The sequence below is a fragment of the Abramis brama genome, assembly GCF_963993115.1.
Source record: "Abramis brama genome assembly, chromosome: 2".
NCBI lineage: Eukaryota > Metazoa > Chordata > Actinopteri > Cypriniformes > Leuciscidae > Abramis > Abramis brama.
This window is the reverse complement of record NC_139964.1, coordinates 22,051,732-22,069,862: the sequence shown is the minus strand read 5'-3', so window position 1 is coordinate 22,069,862 and position 18,131 is coordinate 22,051,732. Positions and strand designations below refer to the sequence as shown.

The 18,131-nt window shown below is 36.0% G+C and overlaps 1 long non-coding RNA gene across 2 annotated transcripts; it reads right to left on the bottom strand.

The window, feature by feature from the left end:
* Positions 1 to 13,021: 13,021 nt before the first annotated feature.
* LOC311077887 lies at positions 13,022 to 14,714 on the bottom strand. 2 transcript variants are annotated; one of them, XR_014605022.1, is made up of 5 exons: positions 14,578 to 14,714; positions 14,332 to 14,396; positions 14,005 to 14,060; positions 13,572 to 13,652; positions 13,022 to 13,134 (listed from the first exon to the last, which is right to left on the bottom strand). It is a non-coding gene; the product is annotated as an uncharacterized lncRNA (long non-coding RNA). The 2 variants fall into 2 exon arrangements; XR_014605023.1 differs by having other exon boundaries at positions 13,572 to 13,612.
* Positions 14,715 to 18,131: the final 3,417 nt, after the last annotated feature.

Here is an 18,131-nt window from a genome sequence, read left to right as displayed (position 1 = left end):
GAAAAATACTATGGAAGTCAATGGGGACCAGCAACTGTTTAATTACCAACCTTCTTTAAAATATCTTCTTTTGTGTTTAGCAGAAGAAAGGAAATCATACAGGTTTGGAACAACTTGAGGGAGAGTAGATTATGACAGAATTTTAATTTTTGGGTGAACTATCCCTTTAACATTGTTGCCCAGCATGACTATAGGCTACCAGCTCAGCAAACAGAAGTCTACAGAGAAATTTCACCTTATTTGAACGGACTTTGCTTTTCCAGTGCTTGATCGGTACATGATTGGAGCGTTTGGGCCGTTAACGACAGAGCAGAACGTGCAGCGCGCCGACACACACACACACACACACACACACACACGGAACGGAGAGTGCGGCGGCGCACACGGAGCGGAAAAGACCCGCTCATGAAAGCTGCGCGAGAATGAAACCCGACCCCCATATTTTCGGCTTTTCAATAGCAGCCAACAGGAAATCATTAAAACGAGGGGGGGAAAAGTGCTGCGTTAAACGCGTTATTTTTTTTAACGCGTTAAACATCTCAAAATAATCGCAAAGATTAACGCGTTAATTCCCCCAGCCCTACTTCAAACTAAGGGTGACGTGTGCTTCAATTGTTTGTTTGCACATTCTTCTTTCCTTTCTTTGCTGGAGGACGAAGGAGCAAGGAAGCATCAGTTTGGATATTGAGAAGCACTCAACAAAAAACGTCTAAATGCAAGCAGCAGGCCTTACCCTTGCCAGTAAAATGATCAAACGTGCTTCCATTGCAAATAGCATGTGAAATGTCTCACTCTAACAAATCGCCTGTTAAAGGAGAACTCTGGTCAATTTTAACATTGACACCATGCACACAAATCCTCATATCTCGCTGAAATATTGACGGATTTACAAACGGTTTGGTTTCTTACAAACGTTATTAACGTGGCTATAATTCCGAATGCTTGAACATGTATGTTATAATTATTCATATGTATGCAGTGTATGTATGTAGTGTCATAACTACATCTCTGACGTTTATAACAAACCAAACCGTTTGAAAATCGGTAGAAAATTGAGCAAGTTATGGTTATTTAAAAGTAGGCTATATGTACCATTAAATGAGTGAGCGAGCACACTGTGGCAAGATGGCCGCCACGTGCGGACGTCGACCTCCATTGGCCAGCAGCGCGCACAAGACATCTAGCCTTTATATATGATATCTATGACTAAACCTATGCGCGTGAACTCGGCAATCGACTACACTGTAAAAATAAAAGGTGCCTGGAGGAACCTTTTGGGGTTCTTCACTTTGCCACACCGGCGGAACCGGCTGTAGATCCTCTAGGCACCCTTTAAAAAGGGGTGGTTCTCTGAGGAACCACACAGGTTTCCTGAGGAACTCTTATATTAGGCACTGTGTGGAACCACTTTGGGTGCCTCCAGGAACCAAATTTAATTGTTTTATTTATTTAATTTCATGTTGTTACTATGGTTACCATTGACTTCTATTATAATGAACAAACTGAACCAAATACAAAATAAGAATTGTTTATTACATATTTTAGATCCATTTTAATACACTTCCATGCACTTGGGAAAAAAAAGCTAGTCATAGATTAATATCAATGAATACACAAAAAATTGTATAATACATAAGCAACATGAATAATCAACCATGTATATACAATAGGCTATACAAGAAAAGACATTTCAACAAAATGCATGGAAACACATGTTCCATGTAATAAATCAATGTAAATTTTTAAATAAAAAATGTCCATCTTCACTTAACTTTAAAACATTTGTGTTTCAGTCCGATGGTAAGTCTGACATCACTGTTTCCAAGTCCAAAAGCTCTATCACTATCAGATGCCAAAAACAAACAAACAGTGCTAATATACACTCATTGTGCTGTAATATTTCTGAAAATTATGATCCTAACCTTTATCTCTATTCCGAAATCTCAGATGGTTAGTTATTCAGCTATTTTGAATCATAAAATGTTGAAGTCTGGGATGCCGTGAGACTGGAGACTGTAATGTACACTATGGCTTTTGAAAAGTTTAAATGTGACTTAAATGGTTGTTGAGTATTCTCATGAAACAAGATAGAGGAAGTAGAAGTAGAGGCTTCGACCCGGAAACAGTATTCCTTATGTCACAACAAGCAGAAAACATTTTCCATTTTAACAGAGTTAAGGTGCAGTAAAATTATCTGTTGTTCTGTGAATGTTCACTGGTGAATTCCAGTCATTTCAATAAGAATCCACAAGATCAGCAATTTCGTGTGTGGTCAAAAATTTCACTATGGGACCAAGGTTTTGATTTGACCAACAGAAAGCTGTGTGAAAGTGACTCATGTGTGAGCTGGGCTTCATACATTACGTCGCTACACTGCTGTGCTGACAATGGTCAATGAACCTTTTTGCCTGTGTAATTTCACGAAATTCACAAATGTGACCGCACCTTTACTCGCTGCAACATAAAATGCAATCAATAATAAAATCTTCACAAGGGACATGTGAGGTACTTAACGAGTTAGAAAAGTGAAAAGGTGCATCAGCTTCATTTTCCGTTTGTTTTTCCTCTTTTCTGGTGGATGGTCCAGGCACATCAACGATTTTCAGGTGTACAGGAGGATTTTTATTCTTGTTCAACTTCAAACTTGTATTTCAGCTTACCGAGCGATCCCTGCAAAGAACAAAATTTACTGTTAGTAATGTTATTTAAGTTATAGTTGTGAACTTAAAATAATTTCCTTAGCCTTGTGACATTTTAAACCCAAAAGCAGATCTCAGGCATAATGCAACCCCTGTCACCATTCGCTTTCACTGCATGAAACAAGCAAAAAAAAAAAAAAAAAAAAAGTGCAAATCATTCATTAAACCATTCTTATGTACACTTCATGTCTAGTTCAATTCAATGCAACAATTTATGTAAAAATTGATAAATATTCTGTTAAGCTCCAAAAATGTTCCAGAAAAGAAAGAAAAAAAGTCCTCATGTGTAACTCATGTGTTATGATTTGTGTTGTAAGTCTTCTGAAGCCATATAATAGGCTAGCTTTTTTGCCTAAAAAGACTAAACTTGAAGTTATTATTCAGAGTTCAAATGTCTTATATTCAAATGCAAATGATTAAGGTATAGCCTATAAAAAATGCATAGCATTACTGGCTCCAAACCTGTGATATTATTTTTCTGAGTAACATGAATGAGATTTGAGAGCATGAGGGAAGATTTTCAGAGAATAACTGATTAAAAAACACAAGTACACAGTCAAACAAAACAATTTCACAGAGAAAGTTCATAGTAATAAAGTACTTGCATGTGGTGCAGGTAACTTACTGTAATTCAATGTTGCCTCTGAAATGTTCATATTATTTTAGAAATGTACTGGTTCTTCTGGGGAAACAAAAGAACAAAGCTGATTATTCACAACATAATATGTATTGGCCAGTAAATGGCTTTAAAATGGTATTCGAGAGAATGAGGGCACCTGTAGTAAATAAACAAGAACAGACCAAACTAACATTATCTTGTGTTATTCATAACAAACGCCAGTGATGACAGCAGGAATCAGCTAAATTAGTTATATCAGCAATTTGAAGACATAGTTGTACACAATACGTTGAATTGAATGGCTAAAACAATTTAAGAAAATAAATCAATGATTTCCATATGTTCATTAGATTAAGTCAGTTAGCATCGCGGCTAACCTTCATACTCATACCACATACTGTGCAATAAACGAGTGGTTAACACTGTAAAAACTTAATAAGGTATAATACATTTAGTTTATATATGTTTGTGTTTGAATATAGTGAGTAGACTGTATTTATATTTCTTGTTTGGCGAGTTTTGCAAACCTTGTAACGAGACAGAGAGCCGAACAAATGGCGGAAGCTTTGATGAGAGGAGCCGTTACTTTCAAACCCGATGACGATCAGCTGAGCTTTGTTGCGCGCGAGCAGCGCGAGCATCACTGAAGCGACGACAGCAGAGGAATAGCAGCAGTTTTGTGACAGAATAAAACTTTTCTCCTCCTGGTTCTTCTTCCCACATAGCAAACAGACTTGGCCCAAATGTGGCCTCATCATGGCACTGCTGGCCTGTTGCCGGCACTGGCATGCATCATGTCAGCCAACTGTGGGCCATGTGTGGCAATGATGGCACTGCATGCATGACGGCAGACAACATTTGGGCCGATTGTGGATGGGAGGTGTGTGGCCCAGATCATGTCAGCCAACTGTGGGCCAAGTGTGGCAATGATGGCACTGCATGACGGCAGACAACATTTGGGCCGATTGTGCATGGGAGGTGTGTGGCCCAGATCAGTGTAGCGATTATGGGCCATACTTTGTGTACGGGACAATTATAAGTATTTAGGCCGCTACTATTATATTCAAGGATTGTCCCCCCCACCACCACAATTTTTCACGGGAGAAATAAAACAGTTTAAAGTGTTGTCCATGGATAGTGCAGTTATCAAAACTACGAAAGAGATGAAATGATTTTAATAATTAATAACAATAATAATATGAATTGACTTATGAGTCAGTGAAAAAAGCTATGTCCAGAAAAAATTATAAATAATTATAAATATAGCATTCAGTTTTCAGCAGTGTTCACAAAATTCAATAATCATTTAAAAATTCCCAAATCCATTTGACCTGAACAAAATATACATGTTCCTAACATGACAACTGAGTTACATGTTTTTAAATTATTTATTTTAATTTGTTTTTATGAATTTCTAATAAAAAAACTTAATTCACATACAAAATAGTCTAAAGTTTTCCATACTCTTTAGTTTAAGAACCACAAAATCATGTTAAAAACTTACTATATATATATATATACACACAGTTGCATAAATATGTACAGTTAACTGTGCAGTGAACTATTGTTTATTTTGTGCGATCTCCACGGTAACAGCAGCTTTCTGGTTGGTGGATGAGGTTCACGTGATGCGTCGTTTGGAATTTCTCCCGCTGAAGGGAGACAAACCGAACCGCTGTTCAGGTAAGTGAAGCTATTTTGTGCACGACCCTATTTTTTTTACAGTCTATATATTGTGTACGTCCGACCTAACATTAAATGCAATACATAGCCTACAGCAGATATGCAACCACATGGGTTCTCTTTTGCACTCATGCCGAAACAGATCAAGCCTGCGATGTGTTTACAGCTCTCTTATTTTTTTACAAAGATACAAAGATGGCTTCAATACAATGGCTGGCTTCAATACAATACAAAGATGGCTTCAGCTCCTGAAACAGCATCATAGTTTCAGCCGTTTACTGTCTATGGTTTCAGCCCAGATCTGGCCCAAATCTGGTTCATGTGGATTTCACACGGTCCAGATGTGGGCCGGATCTGGGCCGACACAGAAAAGAGGGGCTGCAGAGCTGTACTTCACTTCCTGAGGATAGCATCACTCTCTCCCTCACACATACAAACATTCTTATGTGCAAATGTTTTTTAAGTAATTTTTTTTAATTTGCTTTATGTTTGTTGAGAGTAAAATTACATTATAATATGTTTAAATTTCAGTGCTAGATTCATTGATTGTTTCATTTAGTTAGAATTGAAAAATGTTTTTTTTTTTTTTTTTTGGCTTGTGCATTACTACAATAAGTAAACTACTGTTTAAGACAGACCAGAACATTTTGAAATTAAATGCACTGTGAGGTGGTAATAAGATGTTAAGCTTTGAATGTTCTAAAAAAATAGAAAATAATAATAATTTATTATTATTGGCTTGTGCCTATTGTTAAATAAACTATTTTTGAGAATTGAATTTTCTTGTGCCTTATTTGTTCACATGGTTTGGGTAAGATTAGGCTGGGTTATGGCTCAGTTTTGGGGTTTCTGGTTAAAGGGGGGGCGTTGATATGGTTAACTTATGGCTGAGAATTGGTACCAATAATAAAACCTGTTTTGGCCCAGTTCAGAGCCAGTTAAGGGTGACTAACTGGCTGAGATTCGGGCCAGTTATGGCCCATGTGTGACCCTTGTCTTTAATCCAGTTCTGGGCCACTTCAGGGCCGTCATTCTTTGCAGTACTTGGGCCGAGGGAAATGTGATAGTGTGGCCCGGAGCTGGGACAGAAAAAAATTGCTATGTGGGTTCATATTATTAATATTATTGTTATTTAGTGTTGTTGTTTAAGGTTAAAATTAATCAATGAAATAGGCCTATACTAAATAAATGTAAGCTACCCAGGTGAAAAAGACGTATAGGCTACTGTTAAATGTATTAAAAATGCATTAAAGTATATTTGTATTGTAGGCCTAATAAAAACACACTCAAGTACATTTTTAATACATTTAATAGTACGTCTTTTTCACATGTATACTGAATCAAACTTAAGTAGCCTATAATAATAATAATAGGATAATAATAATCTTATTCTGGCCTCACTGAATCATTGGGTTCCTCCAGATGCTGGCTTTAACATAAGAGATCTTCCAGGAACCACTTAAATGTTAAAAGATCTTCCAATAACCCTTTTGTCGCATTCAAGTTCCTCTATTTTCCCCCAAAGCACTTCGAGGTCTCATGGTAATGAAAAGGTGAGTCCAGAACCTCTGAACTAAATACAAAGTGCTTAAAGGATCCCATAAGTTCCAGCAAGAACCTCAAAGATTGTCAATGCTCCTCCAGTAACCCTACTATAGGAGAAAGAGCTTTGAGGCACTTAAATTACATTTTGAAGTTCCTTGAGTATCCGACAGGATATTTGAGGCTCCTTTAGTTTTTACAGTGTACTTTGGACTTCAACCGAAAACAGGATGTAAATACAGGTATTTGCGCTGGCTTAAATAACATCATTTTTATTCATATCTTTCACATCTACTGCAGTTAGATTCACTCGTGTTCACTCTGAAGGAATCACTCACATGACCTGTGCACTTGTAATGACACATCAAGGATGTTAAGAGGCTAAAAGCAGGTTTAAAACTTGCCCCATTGAAGTCAACAGGGTGCTAATTTTAAAAAGAGGATAACACGGTGTAGGCAACACCGATTTTTGTCGTTGTTCTCTGTATTGACAGCACTCCAAATTGACAAAAAAATGAGCTCAATGTTAAAATTGACCGGAGTTCTCCTTTAACCCAAATCATTAGGTCCATTAAAGAGTTAATGACATTAAAACCAAACACATATTAAAATGAGAGTGTCTTGCAAAATGTCAATCAATTAATGAATTGTTTGCTCTTGTTATGTCATTGGAGAATGTCTAAAATGCATTCAACATGAAACTACAAGTTATTTACTAGGTTTTCAACAGGCCTTTTGAATATTTCAATTGAAAATAAATGAAAGATGTTGACACAAAAACTTTTTGCAGGTTAGAATTGGCTGACTTCCTGATTTCTCCACCCATAAGTTATTTCTCAAAAGCGTTGTACCTTCAGTTGCAAACTCATAGTAAACCTGAAATTAGAGACCACAATTGCTCAATATAAAAAGGATGCAGTATAAGTTCATGTTACAAGAGCTCTCCAACATATGAGAGAAAAGGTACATTTTAAGCTTGGTTGCCATGCAAAATGAAATTAGAAACGTCCATCCATCCTCCAGTAGGCTATTCCATTTTCTTTCTTTTTTTTTTACAAACACGGTTTATTTTAACTATGACATTTGTTTATTTAGATTAAAAAGTAACAGTGTACATTAATAAACATTCATGAAATGTGACCCTGGATCACATGTCTTATGTTGCACGGGTTTGTGGCAATAGCCAACAAAACTTTGTATGGGTCAAAATTATAGATTTTACTTTTATGCCAAAAATCATTAGGATATTAAGTAAAGATCATGTTCCATGAAGATATTTTGTAAATTTCCCACCTTAAATATATAAAACATTTATTTTTGTGAATGGATGCAGCACTATCGCCAATGGAAATGAAAACTTTAAAGGCGATTTTCTCTCCCTCCTTTGGTTGATCTGGATATCCTAGGTATGACCAAAAGCCTTGAATTTATTGATCTTAAAGAGCGCGATGGATTATAGGGTGATAGAAGATCCGCTAAATAGACTGGAGCTAAGCCGTTTAGGGCTTTATAAGTCAGTAGCAATACCTTATAATTAATACGGAACTTTATAGGTAGCCAATGTAGTGATGATAAAATCGGTGTTATATGATCATATTTTCTTGATCTAGTAAGAACTCTAGCGGCTGCATTTTGGACTAACTGTAGCTTGTTTATTGAGGATGCAGGACAACCGGCTAATAAAGCATTACAGTAATCTAGTCTCGCGGTCATGAATGCATGAACTAACTTTTCTGCATCAGAAACTGATAGCACATTACGTAGCTTAGCAATGTTTCTAAGGTGGAAAAAGGCTGTTTTTGTAACATACGAAATATGATTTTCAAAAGACAGGTTACAATCGAGTATAACACCCAGGTCTTTTACTGTAGAGGATAAAGTAACAGGACATCCTACGATGTCAAAGTTGTATTGTGAGAGGTTCTGTGGGCGGTTTTTTGAACCGATAAGTATTACCTCTGTCTTGTCTGGATTTAATAATAGAAAATTACGCGTCATCCAATCTTTTATATCTTTAACACACTCTGTCAATTTGGATAATTTAGCGTTTTCATCCGGCCGTGATGAAATATATATTTGAGTGTCATCAGCATAACAATGGAAACTAATTCCATGTTTCCTTATAATATTTCCAAGTGGCAGCATATATATTGAGAATAACAGAGGGCCCAACACAGATCCCTGCGGCACTCCATAGTTTACTGGAATTATGATCGATTTTTCTCCATTTAAATAGACAAAATGGTAGCGGTCTGATAAGTATGATCTAAACCAGCTTAATGCTTGTCCTTGAACACCAGTATAATTTTGTAGTCGATCTAAGAGTATTGTATGATCTATAGTATCGAACGCAGCACTTAGATCAAGTAAAACTAGTATTGAGATGCAGCCTTGGTCAGAAGCTAAGAGTAAATCATTTGTGATTTTAACGAGCGCAGTTTCAGTGCTATGATGCGGCCTGAATCCTGACTGAAACTTTTCATAGATATCATTTTCTTGCAAGAAAGAGCCCAGTTGAGCGGACACCACTTTTTCTAGTATTTTAGACATAAAAGGTAGATTTGAAATGGGTCTATAATTTGCTAGATTATGCGGGTCTAATTGTGGTTTCTTAATGAGAGGTTTTATCACTGCCAGTTTAAATGTTCTTGGAACATGACCTAAAGATAAAGATGAGTTAATAATATTGAGGAGAGGCTCTTCCACTACAGGTAACACTTCCTTCAGTAGTTTAGTTGGTATAGGATCTAATAAACATGTTGTTGTTTTAGATGAAGTGATAAGTTTATTTAACTCTTTTTGTTCTATAGTTGTAAAGCACTGTAATTGTTCTTGCGGGGAGAAAATTGAGGCTGAATTATAAGGTGCGATTGAGGATTGAACGTTTACAATTGTGGTTCTGATGTTTTCTATTTTCTCAGTGAAGAAGTTCATGAAATCATTACTACTAAACTGTAACGGGATATTTTGTTCGGGTGACGTCTGTTTATTTGTTAGTCTAGCCACGGTGTTAAATAAAAACCTAGGATTGTTTTGGTTGTTTTCTATTAGTTTGCGGAGGTGCTCAGCCCTGGCCGCTTTTAGGGCCTTTTTATAACGTGACATACTGTCTTTCCACGCGATTCTAAAGACCTCTAAATTAGTTTGTTTCCATTTACGCTCTAAATTACGGGTTTCTCTCTTTAGAACATGCGTAGTATTATTGTACCATGGTGCTTTAATTTTCTCTGTGACCTTTTTTAATCTAACAGGTGCAACAACATCCAATGTTCTAGAGAGAATGGTGCTCATAGTGCTAGTTAGTTCCTCTAGTTCATCTGTTTGTTTGGGTTCAGGCAGCAGCTGAGACAGATCAGACAAGCAACTCGAGAAATTATCTATGGTGGATGGAAGGATTGTTCTGCCTGGTCGATAACGCAGCGCCGCATGACATATTACAGCAGTACGTAATATGCAAGTTACCAAGTAATGGTCAGTGACATCATCACTTTGTGGAATGATATCTATATCGGTTGGATCGGTTCCATATGATATAATTAAATCGAGTGTGTGATTAAGACGATGAGTTGGTCCGGTGACGTTTTGTTTGACCCCAAAGGAATTTAATAAATCTATAAACGCAGCCCCTAACGCATCATTTGGATTATCTACGTGTATGTTAAAATCTCCAACAATTAATGCTTTATCTACATTGACCAATAGATCTGAGAGAAAATCTGCAAACTCTTTTAGGAAATCAGCGTAAGGCCCAGGCGGTCTATATACGGTAGCCAAGGCTAGAGATAATATGGATTTTTTTCTAACATCTAAGAGCGTAACATTTAGTACAAGTATTTCAAACGAAATAAACTTATAACCCGTTTTCTGAGTAACATTGAGAATATCTCTATAGACCGCTGCAACACCGCCGCCACGACCAATCAGACGGGGTTCGTGCTTATAGGAGTATCCTGATGGAGTAGACTCATTTAGACCGAAATAATCATTAGGTTTAAGCCAAGTTTCAGTAAGGCAAAGTACATCGAAGCTATTATCCGTGACTATTTCATTTACAATAACTGCCTTAGGTGTGAGTGATCTAATGTTTAGAAGACCTAGCTTTAGAAATTGTTTTTGTTTACTAATAGCAACATTTTCTGGTTTAATAACAATTAGATTTTTTCTAGATCCTGCAGTAGATTTATTATTTGATCTCACTAAACGAGGAATAGACACAGTTTCTATGCAATGTTCTACACTATTTATATCAGTTAATTTGGTGCAGCAGAGACTATGATTTGAACTTTTGGTTACTAGTCAAAAGGTATTTAACATTTTGGAGATGTTATCTGACAGAAGATCCGATCCGAATCTGCTTGGGTGTAAGCCATCAGCACGGTAAAGCCTAGGACGCTCCCAAAACAGATTCCAATTATTTACAAAGAGCAGTTTCTGCTCATTGCACCATGACATTAACCATTCATTTAGCGCGAATAATCTACTAAACTTTTCATGACCTAGTCGGTACGTGGGAAGCGGTCCTGACACAATGATCGTTATATCAGGCGATGTCCCAGCTAACAATTTAACGTTCTGGGAACGTTAGTTTTTGGTTCCCAAGAACGTTCCCTATTGGTTAGCCAGGAAAGTTTTCTTTACGTTAATAGAACGTTCCCTATAGGTTAGGGGAACGTTCCCGAAAGGTTCCCGCAAGGTTCCCGGAAGGTTAGGGGAACGTTCCCGGAACGTTGCCGAAAGGTTCCCAGAACGTTCCCGGAAGGTTCTCGGAACGTTCTCCTAACGTCTACACATCCTGATATGCCTGTACACAAATTATAGGTCTACAAACAACATATTCTACATTGTTTATTGTTCAAACACTTAAGAATCCTATGAATATATTATTACAATAAATTGAATTTACAGAAACTATCATTAATATGTAAATCAATCAGTTTGTATTAAATAAATAAATCAGCACACAATCCATGTTTTTGTTGATTCATTGTTTAATTATCAACCTAAAATAAGTAATTAAAAACAGCGTTAGCAAAATGTATTCAGGAACAGTAATTTACATTTAATATTTCAAACATGAAAATATTTCAATAAATAAAACTGCACAAACATTTTAATTAAAACTATCTTTTTGCAAACTGTAGCCTATAACTTTGGCTATAAAGTTGAAAAAGTATTCATTTATATACAATATACATGAATGTGCCAATCTTCACTCCGCTCAAAACATTTAACAAGAAAATAAAAAGACAACGCGTTACATGGACACACAATCCCATGCCAAAATTCAAGCCCTGTAATGGCATTAATATTCATCTGGAGCAAATGAAAAGAGTGAGGTGGGATTGTGGATCACAATTGGGATCACAAGCTGTAGGAGATATGAGCACGAGCGCTGCTGGTATCATGTATTTATTCAGATATTTCAGCATCAATGTGTATAGAAAAATGTATATATTTCAAAACACTACATTGCATTTATTTATATTGCACTATTTATTATTTCAGACTACAAATCAAAAAAGGAATGTTTTATATAGGGGTAAGGATACCCATATTAAGCCTCTCTCTCTGAAGTCAAATAAAAAACAGAGAAAATAATATTCAAGTCTAGTGAACTCTGACCTGCGAATTCGCTCTACATATAACGTATAAGTCTCACCTCCAATGAAGAATTTGAAAACCTGTAACTGCTGTGTTGTTTATGAGAAAGAAAGTGAAAAAAAGTTTGAAACTGCTATCAATTTTTTTTTTTTAATCTCTGTGACTTTACACCTACAAATTCCACTGTCACAGGTGCTCAGTTTTGCTATAATGAAACCCTCACAGAACATGGTAATAATCAGCCATCCATGCAAAAGCAAAGGTCGGTGTAGTTTACAGGTGCATCTGTCCAGGCCAACATCTGATGCCTTCCGCTGGGATCCCAGAAAACCAGAAATAAAAAAAATAGTACAGTTCAAAATCTATCATACATACATCTCATCTGGTATCACAAATTATCATTCCAGGTTCACTTTAAGATATGCTCAATATTAGTGCTGCACAATATTGAAAAATTTAGAGTTTATTTAGAGATATCAGCCGTATGGTTTAGTGCAGGCGCTAACGGCTCCAGGTTTGTATCTGGTAAATTACCCCACTAATAATGCCCAGAATGGTACCAAACTACTACAGTAGTACAAATAGGTTCTGTACTCATTGAACGAGGCATTGGAAAGTTTGTAAGTACATCAGGAGTTTATTTAAATAACACTTGCCTGACGGCGAATGCTACTGCTGATGTTGACGTCACTTTATGAGTACAGAACCTATTTGTACTACTCATTTTCCCCGACATAGAGCAGACCGGCACACAACAAAAACTGCTGTTCGGATGTTCCCTTTTCTGATATTTTAGCCTTCGTGACATTTTAATTAAAACAGAAATAAGAATTTTAGTGTAATAAGCAAAAATTAACAGTAAACTCAGAGATCTCCTACCGCTGCAGATGTGTACGGAAGTGAAAAGCGGAAATGCTTAGACCTCTTTCCGGTTCAACCGCTGGGCGCTCCGCATAACCTCTATTGGGGGGATTTTGTAGAGGAGTGAACCTGCATAGAAAATTACAATAGATAACAAGCATAGATAAATACAATAGAAGAAAAACACAGTTGAAATAAGCAGTGCATTATGTTTTTCAGTTAAATCTAACTTATCAGGTACAGAAATTGATTTATCAAAATGTAAAATAAGTCTTCAGTGTAAAAATAAAATAACTATAAAATTAAATGTATCTTTGCTAAAGCTACAAGTCATTTTCTCTTTTGATGTTTGATCACCATTGGCGACACAAACAGCTGCGGGTACGTTAGGCTGCTGTCCCTTTAAGACGAATGCGCAGACCTAATATAAATGACACGCATCTGTTTTCTTTCTGTTTAAAACACAAGACAAGAGGAAACTCGCCATTTTGACTTCATTTTGCGTGCACGTGTCTGTTTAAGCTAAAAAAAAAAAGTGAAAGAGAACTGAATTCGGCTAAACTCACCTTCTTCATCTACTGACTGTGGATGGCATCAAGGTCTTGTCCTGAAGAATACAGGGCCAAACAATAGGGATTTTATCTCATCTGGTAACAAGAGCAAAGCCATAACTTTAAGAACTCTAATGATATATTTACCCACTGATATTGCATTGGGGATATCAATTCAAACATTTTTAAAGGCTAAGAGTATGAGCCACAGCTGCCCAAGATATCTAGGGGTTGCAAATTAGTCATGGCTATAAACCTGTATGCATGGCATCTACTTTGTATTTTTTATAAAGCAATGTTCCATGCATTTGTCCCTGTCAAATAAACATTAAATAAATAAATCTGTGAAAAATAACTGCCTAAAGTTGTCGACCCCCTGAACCGCATTTAAAAGTACAAAGAATTTCAGTATTGATCAATAAAAAAAATAAAAAAAATACATAAATACCTTTGAGTTGAACAGTATGTTGTCAGTCTCATTGGCCAACATAATTCAAAACAGACCTAAAGAAATAAAATAAAATATAGTAATCATCAGGATATCATGTTATCATAATAGTTAAATGAATTATTATAACTATGACCATTATAATATTGTATTAGTCGCCTATTATTTAGCTGATTATTTAGCTTACAGGCTTCTCAAGGACAATCTCACTGAAAAAACTTGGGGTTAATGATTTTAAAATGTGAGACTTATTTCAAAAGCATAAATCTTACAGACCCCAAACCTTTGAACAGCAGTGCACTGCATGTTTGAGGTGGTTTTGCTTACTAGTCATATGGTTCATAGAGATTTTCTTGGACAGGGAGTGCAGCAGGCCATCACAGCATGATGATCTAGGAACATAACATGCTGTTTGTCACAGAGCCAAAAATATTACATGTGATAGGTTTATTACAAGGAACCAAGCTAGAACAGAGGTGAAATGCAGAAAAGATAAATATATACAAATCTTAAGATAATATATTGTGAAATAAATGCATATGGAATTATCATCATGATTAAACAATAACTCACCCCTTGTTGTAGAGTTTTATTTTTTCTCTCGCTATTCTGAAATCACATTTTAGCAATATTGGTAAGTGACGTCACTGATTAAGTTAACAATACAGTGCATTCTTTTAGGTTAGCCTAAATAAATTAGCTTACTTCCCATTGACAAATTACCAGCAAAACTATCAAAAACTGTTTTCTACACTAAATATGTGTTTAAAAACCCAAACTTTCATAAATAAGACCTCAACTTAACGTAACTTAGGCCTAACGTTGTCTTTTGAAAACGGTTAGCTAGCGTAGATGCTAACGGACTTTTTCAAAGACATAAAACCATTTCTTTAAAATAAATATTTAACAGAAGCGTGTCAATTACACGTAAGAAATGTGTCAGGGGCGTTTGTGTGTATTATTTGTGAGATTTTATTGTCTAAACTTACCTGAAAGCAGTGAAACCAACAGCGAGAGACGGGAGTTTTGTTGTTTGTCAGTTGTCGATGACGTTTCCATCTGCTCTCGCGCAGCGCACGTGCTCCAGTGTTTGATCACGCGCATGCGCATTAAAACACTTCAAAGTCATGCAGCATTTAAATAAACATATAGAATTAAAATATAACATAATTTAAAATATCATTAATACAAAGTTATTGCGAATAGATCTGAACGTTGTTGGTTATCTTATAACCTTAGGGGACCGTACTGACGACGTTGTCAGTTGGTAATCTGCCTGTTAATAGTAGGCTAAGTGATATTAAAATAATAACCTGCAGAGAACGTTCTCAGAACGTTCTCTTTAGGTTATAAAAATAAAACCTAAAACCTGCAAGGAAACGTTCTGGGAAGGTTCTCTTTAGGTTATAAAAATTAAACCTAAAAATAACCTGCAGGGAACGTTCTGGGAAGGTTCTCTTTAGGTTATTAAATAACAACCTGCAGGGAACGTTCCCAGAACGTTCTCTTTAGGTTATAAATTTAAACCTAAAAATAACCTACAGGGAACGTTCTGGGAACGTTCCCTTAAAGTTATAAAAATAGATCCTAAAAATAACCTACAGGGAATGTTCCCAGAACGTTCTCTTTAGGTTATAAATTTAAACCTAAAAATAACCTACAGGGAATGTTCTGGGAACGTTCCCTTAATGTTATAAACAAAGATCCTAAAAATAACCTACAGGGAACGTTCCCAGAACGTTCTTGTTTGGTTCCCAAAAAAATAACCAAATGGGAACCAAACGGGAACGTTAGGGGAACGTTCTGTGTTTGCTGGGGTGCTGCGTACCGTATCGATCAGATTCCTGAAGTCTTTCTTCAGAACCTCTGTCTGGCGCAGCCTGATGTCGTTCACTCCCGCGTGCAGGACCACAGTTCCGACGCGCTCGTTCAGAATCTCGGGAACGTGAGCAGCGATTTCAGAAACACGAGCACCAGGAAAGCAGTGACAGTGCACCTTACTTTTATTTAACGTAGCTTGTACGTGTCGAACGATGGAATCACCGATGATCACAGCATCGCGTTCTGTTTCGCGAAGAGGGGAGAAGCGGTTTTGTGTGGATATCTCGAAAACCGGGAGGGTCGGAGAGAGTTTTCTTGGTCTAGACCTGACTCGCGTCTTCCGCTGCGGAAATATCCAGGCTTCGTGGTGGCATGTTGGAGCCGGTGTTACAATATATTCGGTTCCTGAAATATTTGGTTCCAATGGGTGGAGCTACCATGAATATTCACGAGACCATAGTGTGGGCGGGGCGACAATGTAAGCGAGTGGAACGGAAATTATTAGCGTGAGCGCCTGCTCGTTTTGTTTTATGGATTATTTATTTCAAACAGGTAATAAAGTTAAACGAAGTTAATCTTAAACTACTCGGATATATTTTATAAATAATTCATCATTTTGTAGCATGTGTTTCAGTACTCTGAGTTTACCTGAACTATTACAGACCTGATCCTGTAGGAAGCGTTGCAAGACCTACAATAAAGGCATATTTCTCCAATTTTTCCCAGATTAGTTGTTGCTGACATTATAGAACTGTTCGTTTCTCATGAGTGACTGAGATTAGGATTTTTAAAGGTGTGTGATTGCTGTTTAAATAAACATTTACAAATATATTCTTGTGTCTTTATTCTGTCTCCCAAAGTTGTCTGCATATTAATAAAATAGCCTTTAAATTATAGGCTGATAGCTCAAGACGACATAAGAACTTGGAGTTGCATGTTGCATGCTTTGGATGTTGCTTTATACTGACTTAACTGAAAATCTTTTTGATACACAACCTTTACGTTATCAAAGATTGTCATAAATGTTAAGCTTCAGCTGCATTAACAGTTGTTTTCTCTAGCAATGCTTTAGAACGTTAGTCAAATTAATTGATAATAATGACTAACCATTAATCATAAAAATTAGGCCTACATCTTATCAGTTTAGTAATGTTATCATTTTTATGTAATCTTTTTGTAAACAAGTGAACACAAAAACACACTGGTGTAGAAGGCATGGGTATACCAAAATATTAAGGAAAGGTATATTTATAAATACATATTTGAATAATATAGTAAATATTTTATTAGTCCTGCTGTATTAATTTTGTCCTTGATCCCATTTTTTTCTCTTGTCTAACATTCTTGTTTTTACAGCTGAATATGAATAAAATATGTAATTTTAAGACACTGTATCTTACTATAAAAATAATTTCGAGTTAATGAATGAATGCTTTAAAAAAACTAAATTTTTACACAGAAATATGTTGAGGCAGATGTTTTTGTTTATCAATTTTAAACAGTCTAGATCATATTTAGGATAGGTAGATAGCGTTATGCATATAGTTTTATATTATACAAATTATATGCATTATATTCTTTAAATGAGAATACTTTTTAATTATATGTCCATATCCCACCACACCTGAGAAACTGACCTCTGTTTCTGACCTCTATTTCTGTGCAATTTACTATTGTACACAGCTTTGTCAAATAAATAATTGGTTCAGTAAATATAGTTTGTGAAGCATTCAACATCCAATTAGCTATGAAAATAACGAGTCTCAACCACAATTCATATAAATAAACCCATCTTTGTTGACTTTGTCATTTTAGCTGTCAATATAGATAAGGAAATGTTTAAAACCTTAAAAAATCTGGAAAGGTTCCTCATGGTGTTTCTAAAAAATAAATAAAAATATGTCCTTCTTAGAAGGGCACAGAAGGTGAGTTAAGTAGCCTAACACTTAGTGATTTCTGTCTCTTCATGATCAAAACATACTACTTTTAGATGAGGTCTTATACTATATTATAGAGTGAGGTTTTTATTTGCCCTAGATGCAAACACCCTTAATTTTGTACTCCCATGCATGATATCAATGAAAGAAAATATGAAATTTGGTATTGCCATATAAAAAACTAAATTAAATAAATCAAATTGTTAGAGTTTTGTCTCTGTTTTATTACAATTAAGTGCACTTACCTTTGGAATGGTACATTCAAAACTACAAATTGCACAAACTGAGTATAAAATTACTTTAGTTGGACCTTGCTATGTATACATCAATACAATTGAAATAATTATCACTTAATTTGACCAATGTTCT